The sequence below is a fragment of the Anabrus simplex genome, chromosome 1, assembly GCF_040414725.1.
Source record: "Anabrus simplex isolate iqAnaSimp1 chromosome 1, ASM4041472v1, whole genome shotgun sequence".
NCBI lineage: Eukaryota > Metazoa > Arthropoda > Insecta > Orthoptera > Tettigoniidae > Anabrus > Anabrus simplex.
Genome location: NC_090265.1, coordinates 1,386,033,555 through 1,386,041,965, shown reverse-complemented (window position 1 = coordinate 1,386,041,965; position 8,411 = coordinate 1,386,033,555).

The following is an 8,411-nucleotide window of genomic DNA, read 5'->3' as shown; positions in this document are numbered from 1 at the left end:
CAAACCCCCAACCATTCTATCCTCGTCCAGCCCTGCTTATAAAACATCCACATAAGCACCCCTAAAGGCCTAGAACAGTACCAAAATAAATAAATTAATGAATGAATTAATTAAATTACCCACGACGTGATGGCATTTGGATACATTGGCTACATCGGATACATGCATTCTCGAAGTACAAAATGCGAATAAAATTTACAGGCTCAAGTGGGATTTGAACCCACCTACCAAACGCAGGTGTATTAACAGCGCTGCACTTAACCTATGACACCACGGCGTCTCCAGCGAGTAGGTTTCCAGAAAGCCTGCTAAATGGACTAGTACTTCCGCCCGCTTTAGAAATGCACGCACGTTTTCTATCAGTATGCCATCGCTTTTAGCGTTCATTTCATACCCTACTGAAAACTCATAATTGGCACATACTTTTTCTATAACCGTATGACAGTTTGATGCATTGTGTAAATGCCTATCGCATGCGGTACATGTTTTTGCAAAGGCAATGGTGCAGTGACTGATTAAAGGCAATTGTTGCTTCGTGTACGGCAAACGAGAGTAGACCACAATGGCACCAGTGACGTTCGGTAGGATGCCTAACAGAATAAAACGTCGACGTGGTATTACAGAAACTCTCACGTTAGTGTACAGACTCGAAGCGAGATTGGCGGCGGGTCTCTCCGTGTTGCCATAAACTGAGCGTAGCCGAATTCTTCTGAATGCAGAAACGTCTGTTGCAAACAATCTCTCATATATCAGTTTTGGGTAGATTGTGGTAAAGTTTATATTTGGAGTAGATTAGGTATTCTGGGAACGATAGTGTACATACGAGTGTATATACGAGAATTATTCGTTATCTAAGGGAAGATGGGCTGAAAATGAGACCATCATCTGGGCTCGAACTCGAATATCTCGCCCTCTAAAGGAAAGAGCGCGTCAGTCGTTCTGTCTCTACATATCCATGGAGTGGAGACGGTCATGTTTTAGGGAGTTTCTCGTAAAATGGCTGCATTAAAACAAGCTCCCTTTCACTTTGTTACTAATGCGTACACGAAGTTCAAAAGTCGTGAAGGGGTTATATGTGGACATGGAGTGAGACCATGATCTCAATAATTCAGCGAGAAAAGCTGTACGTAAGTTCTCGTATGCAAATAGACGAATGATTATCTTCTTTTTCTACAGCTTTTCCAGCATATGTGGGGTTGCGTGTGCGAACTGTGGATTTGGATCTGTTTTACAGCCGGATGCCCTTCCTGACGTCAACTCTATATGGAGGGTTTTAATCACTATTGCGTGTTTCTGTGATGGTTGTTAGTGTAGTGTGCTGTCTCAATATGAATAGGAAAGTGTTGAGACGAACACGAACACCCAGTCCCCGAGCCAGAAAAATTAATCACACGCTATTAAAATCCGCGACCCGGCCGGGAATCGAACCCGGGACCCTCTGAACCGAAGACCTCAACGCTGACCATTCAGCCAGGGAGTCTGACTTTTAGGCACCTGTGTGGATAGGAAGAGGGTATAAACTGGTTATTATTGTTTCAAAATAGGCGCAATGAAGTTAACGAAATACATCTGAACGAATACTGCACAAATAGAAAAAACAGAGTGTGTATATTTATATAGACTATACTAGCAAATGTGCCCGTACTTCGTTACGGTATTCTATATTGTATGCGGATTTCTACGTAAATTACTGTACACGCGATGATTGAGATTTTATTAAATTGCATGCCTCTTAGCGTTATCGAAGAAACGCCATGGGGAGGTCCCCATACTTTCTTTCCCGTGTAAGGTGCGAGTTATATAGCTGTGATAATAACGGCAGGCGCATTTGCCGACTGAAATTCACAATCGAGTTGGGAAGTATCATTATAATGGTAGTCCCCCGTGACTACTGCTGGTCACAATGGATTTGGGGAATTTTCGTTACAATGGCAGGCCACCTTTCCTACTTCCAGACGTATTCCATTTGAGGATCTTTCATTATAATGTCAGGTATCTTCCCTACTGCCAGTCAGAATTGAGTTATGCTGGTACCATTATAATTATAGACCCTTTTTCGTAATGCCAGTCAACTTATTGCCAGTCGCACGCGAGTTGGTGACTTTCGATTATAATAGCAGGCCGTTTTGCCTAATGCCAGTCACATTTTAAATGGGTAAACTTGTTTATAATGGCGGACACTCTTGCCTACTGACAGGCAGAAGATGGTTGGGAAGATTTGGACAAATTTGCATGATCCGTTGCCCCTCTGCTAGTGAAGCCGAGAAGGGAATTCTTCATTAAAATGGTAGGCTATACTTACTAATGCCAGATACACAGGAATTGGAGGACAACATTCCTACTGCCAGTTAAAGTAGATGTGGGGAGAAATGATTACAACTGGAGACACCCTCCTTCTGACAGTCACTACCAGTTTGTAAAGCATTAATAACAATGACAGACACACTCTTTATAGATCGCTACAGATGGATTTCAATACTTTAGTAAATATAGAACGATATACGAAGGTATATGCAGACATTCATTTACAGATTTACTGCTCCTATACAGTGCATCATATCGACAAACGGTTTGCGTCATCAGAAGCCCCTTTTATTTTTCTACATGTTTGGCTCTAAAACATTTTCTCGTACTGTATCTCCCATACTTACGGGTTAGAATGATTTAGAAAGTTTGAATAGTGTGAAATACGGGTACATTTTTAACACCTTACATTATTTTTTGCATACTTACATGCAAGCTAGAGTCATGAAATTTGGCTCGCTTATGGCGATCGGACTTGTTAATGTACATGCCAAATTCGATTACTCTAGCTTTACTATACGTGTGTCAAAGGATGAAATATAGTGTGAAAATCGCAAAATTTACCGACAATTGAGAAATGCAGTCACATCTAACGTGTAAGGGAGATACGACAAAACGTCACAGGACCAAAATTTTAGATCACTCCAAATTCAACGAAGATTGTGCCATCCGTTTGGTGATACGATTTACCCTTTAGCCACCAAATATCTCGAAAGGAAGGTCTGCACCGTCACTAAAATTGCCTCCAGATTTCGATATTTTTCGGGGGTAAAAAGTGAAAAAAATAAAAATCTCGGAATTTTCCTGTCGGTTATAGGCTAAAAGCTATAATTTTGCCGAATTTCAATTTCCTAGCTCGTCTGGCAGATTGTGCCGCCATTTTGATTTGGGGGAAGGGTGATAGCATTAGGAATTTCCTGTCAATTTTTAAGCCCACAAAAGTTGTAGGTTACCGCTGACTGCGTTCTTATGCTGAGCGCAAAATATGAAGGGACCCCCTAGTGTGCTCCTCTCAGGACATTTTAAGAATTTTCTGTTCCGGTCGTAACTGTAAAGAAAGGGAAGTCTTCAATGCCGATCAGATGGGTTCTTGGCAATTGACAAAATTCCTTACGACACTTTTTGGTTCCAGGCTTTACCGGGCGAGTTGGCCGTGCGGTCTGGGGCACGCGGCTGTGAGCTTGCATCCGGGAAATTGTGGGTTCGAATCCCACTGTTGGCAGCCCTGAAGATGGTTTTCCGTGGTTTCCCATTTTCACACCAGGCTGTACCTTATTTAAGACCACGGCCGCTTTCTTCCAACTCCTAGGCCTTTCCTATCTCGTCGTCACCATAAGACCTATCTGTGTCGGTGCGGCGTAAAGCCACGAGCAAAAAAAAAGAAGTTTCCAGGCTTGCCTCACAACTCACACATCCGCTATCTCGGCTGCTTGGCTAGCATCTTTATCTTAGATGTGTACCGTGGAAAATTTAATAACTATAAACAATTAATAATATTATGCTTGGGTTGGATCTTTATCTTAGATGCGTGCAGTGAAAACTGAATAATATAAAAGTAAATAATATTACTGCTTATTTTATGAAGTATGGGCGTGATCAAAAGATTCTCGATTGAGGGCGTTGCTGCAGCAGAAATGCAATGTAGCACGACTCTGATATGGGTATATAAGCACGGACTTGTAGCCAAAGTGATTAGTGTGGCAGTCGTGTCGTGCCGAGGTGCGTGCGTTAAATGCGGCCACGTGAAGTATGGCGACATTATTACCAAATGCGTTCAGACAGGAACAACGTGCTGTTATTCTGTTCTTGGCTGTCGAAGGACAGGCGGCGGTGGACATCAATCGGAGAATGAGACTGTGTATAGGACAACATGTCTGTCGAAAACCACCGTTGAGGAATGGTGCACCAAGTTCCGTATGGGTCGCGTTGCGACACAAAACACCGCTCGATCTGGGAGGCCAGCCTCATCCATTACGGACGACAACAACTCAAGTAGGAGACACCTGAGCACCCGCCCTATACAGTAGTCCTGATCTCTCCCCATGCGATTACAACGCCTTCGGTCCCCTCAAAATGGCCTATCGGACTAGGATGTGCAGCAGACGGTTACGGACTTCATCACGTACCAGGACACGGTGTTTTAACACACGGGGATCTTCAACCTGGTGTGTGCTTCAGTTCTCACGGCGAATTTTCCTGATTGGCATCCCGATTCAGGTCTGCACGGCCGTCCATTATGTACACGATTTAGAACGAAAAAAGCTTCTTATAGGCTCAGAAAGTAAAAATGTATGTCGTAACGTAGAATTAGATGCATTAGGCACTATAAAATTTCATCTGCTGTGACGGTAGTTACGGATAACTGTGGCCCTATCAAGCCTAAAACAGTACGTAAAGGCATAAAGATCCGATGTTAGTAATCAGTCATAGGGCTGGTCAGTTGCCCTGAGTTCCTTCTTAGCCATTTCAAATTTCAAATCGTTATTGCGTACGAAAACCGCTATGCGATAATATATTTTTGGAGAAATACTCGCAGCACATGTGTTATGAAGAGCGAGAATTCCTTGACAATATTCATACAATGTTGAACCTTAGATGACAGAACCTTACCTTCTAAAGTTCTGAATGAATATCCACAGCCTGTTTCCAGTCGTTTGACCGGGTCAGGAATGGAATGAATGAAGCCCCCTTCGAGTGGCGAGGATGGGAATTGTGCCGGCTGCCGAGGCCTGTCGCACTCCTCTGGGGCAATGATTAATGAATGATTAATGAAATGAAATGAGATTGGAGAGTGTTGCTGGAATGAAAGATGACAGGGAAAACCGGGGTGCCCGTAGAAAAAACTGTCCCACCTCCGATTTGTCCAGCACAAATCTCACATGGAGTGACCGGGATTTGAACCACGGAACCCAGCGGTGCGAGGCCGGCGCGCTGCCGCCTGAGCCATGGAGGCTTCAGTCTAAAGTTCTAAGCTATAATATTTCACATGGTTTCTGCAGGCGCAACGACGAAATGCTACATACATTCTGTTTGTGTTGAAAGAGCGTGTTTATATACGTTTGCGATTTTGTAGTAAGAGCACGTTTGGAGTTTGCAATGGAAATAGGTTGAAGTGTCGCGTATTGTACTCACTATGCCAGCCACGTGCTGAAAGAAAAGACTCGAGAGGGTTCATGATTCGAGCTCGATTACAGACAGCGCTAGGGAGCTGTACCGAATTTTATGTCCCGCGATCAACGTGCTTAATTACGGTTAAAACTAAGTGTTCCTATAAATTATGGACGGATTTTCTTCACAACTATTTGAGTTGTATTACGAAACCCGTGGATTGAAATCTCTTAATTAAATGCGTCTGTTCTTGATTTCTTTTGTTCAGTTCCGATTTTCCATAGCTTTCTGTGCCATAGAATTCCAGTTCTGCATCTCTCCGTTTCACTTCTCTTGAGCCCAACGATCAGTGCGCACATGAATTATGAAATCAACCCTTCAGTAGATACCACCTCGCAATGTGCGTCAACCGCAATATTGATACATTCATTTACCGAGCGAGTTGGCCATGCGGTTAGGGTCGCGCAGCTGTGAGCTTGCATTTGAGATGTACTGGGTACGAATCCCGCTGTTGGCAGCCCTGAAGATGGTTTTCCGTGGTTTTCCATTTTCACTCCAGGAAAATGCTAGGGATGTACTTTAATCAAGTCCACGTTCACTTCGTTCCCACTCTTAATTTGTCGTCGCCATAAGACCTATCTGTGCCGGTGGTACGTAAAAGAAAAAAAACCACCAGTCGTGAGCTGGTATTATATATTGACAAGTCCAGTAAATCAACAACTGAAAATTGCTGGAATTCTCTACAGTACCAACCGTTTGAAAATAGCATTAGAGATTTAGATCAGTGATTTTTACCTGGACCTGAGGGCTGGTTCGGGGTCCACTCAGGTTGCGTGATTAGATTAGAATTGAGGAGCTGTCTAATGGTGAGGTAGTGGCCCCGGTCTAGAAAGTCAAAGTAACGGCCGAGAAGAGTACTCGTGCTGACCACACGACACCTCGTAATCTACAGCCCTTCCGGCTTTGCAGCGGTCTCTTGACATGCCGAGGCCCTTCTGGGCTTTTGCGCCATGGGGTTTGGTTTGGTTTTTAGTTGTCTGCTTAACCGAGAGTGAAGCCTTCATTATATGTTGCGGAAACAATGTACTGTTGCCCATTGTGGAATTCTTCTTTAGCAATCCAGAGTGCAGTTCTTTCCAGTAAATGCGAAAATTATTCCTTATCACAAAAAGTACAATTTCAAAGACATGATAATAACACAGATTTTATTACAATATCCACAAGCAGGTGCACACAAGGTTGAAAGCCAGTCCTTATCAGTTCTCCAACACCAGCTACTAAAATCCAATGTTCCTTCATTAGGGCAGAAGGGACAGTGTCTTCCCATTGGACGAGGTCTGTTGTGAACAAAGTTCGATTGGAAGTTCCTTTCTCCCATAACGATCTCCACAGCGCTGTAGTAATATTCTCCCTCTTATTGCTATTCGTTTCATCCCACTTGACATTTTGCACTGCGTGCAAGGATCGATGTGACCTCACACACAACACTCGTATATGGAGAGTGCATTCGCAATATACTGTTTATACTGTACTCAGGGCTTAATTCATAACAAAAAAGTGGGGGCTCACCTTAAAATGTACTAGCCACCGGAACAAAACAGTAGTGAATTTGGCAGGCTTAGGAGTATCTCAGTTGCGCAGTTAGTTGTTGTAGATCTCAGGCATCCATGTCAAACGTTTAACTAAGAAAAAGTACTGGTAGATTTCGGAAACGATGCTTTTCATGGAGAAAGTTCGTAATACTTGTCAACTTCACCCTCTCACACGATGAACAGACTGAGACAGTTTTGGTCCTAATTACTCCAACTGTTAAATCTACCAACATCATTCGATACCCCCTAGATTTCCTACACTAAGGCCATGGTTGTGCACCGGGCGAGTTGGCCGTGCGGTTAGGGGGCGCGCAGCTATGAGATTTCAACCGGGAGATAGTGGGTTCGGATCCCACTCTCGGCAGCCCTGAAGATGGCATTCCGTTTTTTCCCATTTTCACACCAGACAAATGCTGGGACTGTACCTTAATTAATGGCACGGCCGCTTGCTTTCCGCGTAAAGCAAGTTGTAATTTTATTTATTTATTTATTTATTTATTTATTTATTTATTTATTTATTTATTTATTTATTTATTTATTTATTTATTTATTTATTTATTTATTTATTTATTTATTTATTTATTTATTTATTTATTTATTTATTTGAAGCCTCTGTGGCTCAGGTGGCAGTACGCCGCCCTCTCACCGCTGGATACCATGGTTAAAATGCCGGTCACTCCATGTGAGATTTGTGCTGGACAAAGCGGAGGCAGGACAGGTTTTTCTCCGGGTACTCTGGTTTTCGCTGTCATATTTCATTCCAGGAACACTCTCCATTAATATATATATATATTTTTTTGCTATTTGCTTCGCGTCGCACCGACACAGATATGTCTTATGGCGACGATGGGATAGGAAAGGCCTAGGAAGTGGAAGGAAGTGGCCGTGGGCTCAATTACGGTACAGCCCTGGCATTTGCCTGGTGTGAAAATGGGAAACCACGGAAAACCATCTTCAGGGCTGCCGACAGTGGGGCTGGAACACACTATCTCCCGATTACTGGATACTGGCCGCACTTTAGCGACTGCAGCTATCGAGCTCGGTAACATTTCATTTCATCTATTAGTAATTTATCATTGCCCCAAAGGAGTGCGACAGGCTTCGGCAGCCGGCACATTTCCTATCCTCGCCGCTAGATGGGGGCTTCACTAATTCCATTCCTGACCCGGTCGAATGACTGGAAACAGGCTGTTGATTTTCATTTATTTATGTATGTATTTATTTATTTAGCTTTTCAGCTCCCGGATGAAACTATCTTTACACTGGTCTGCTTTCAGATCAACTTTGCTGTATGGGAAAGCTGGATGGACTCATGATACCTTATTAATTTAAAAGTAATAGACATGAAAGCTGAGGGTACTCGGAATGAGGAAATAAAGGCTATGTTAGGAATGAACTTGATTGTTG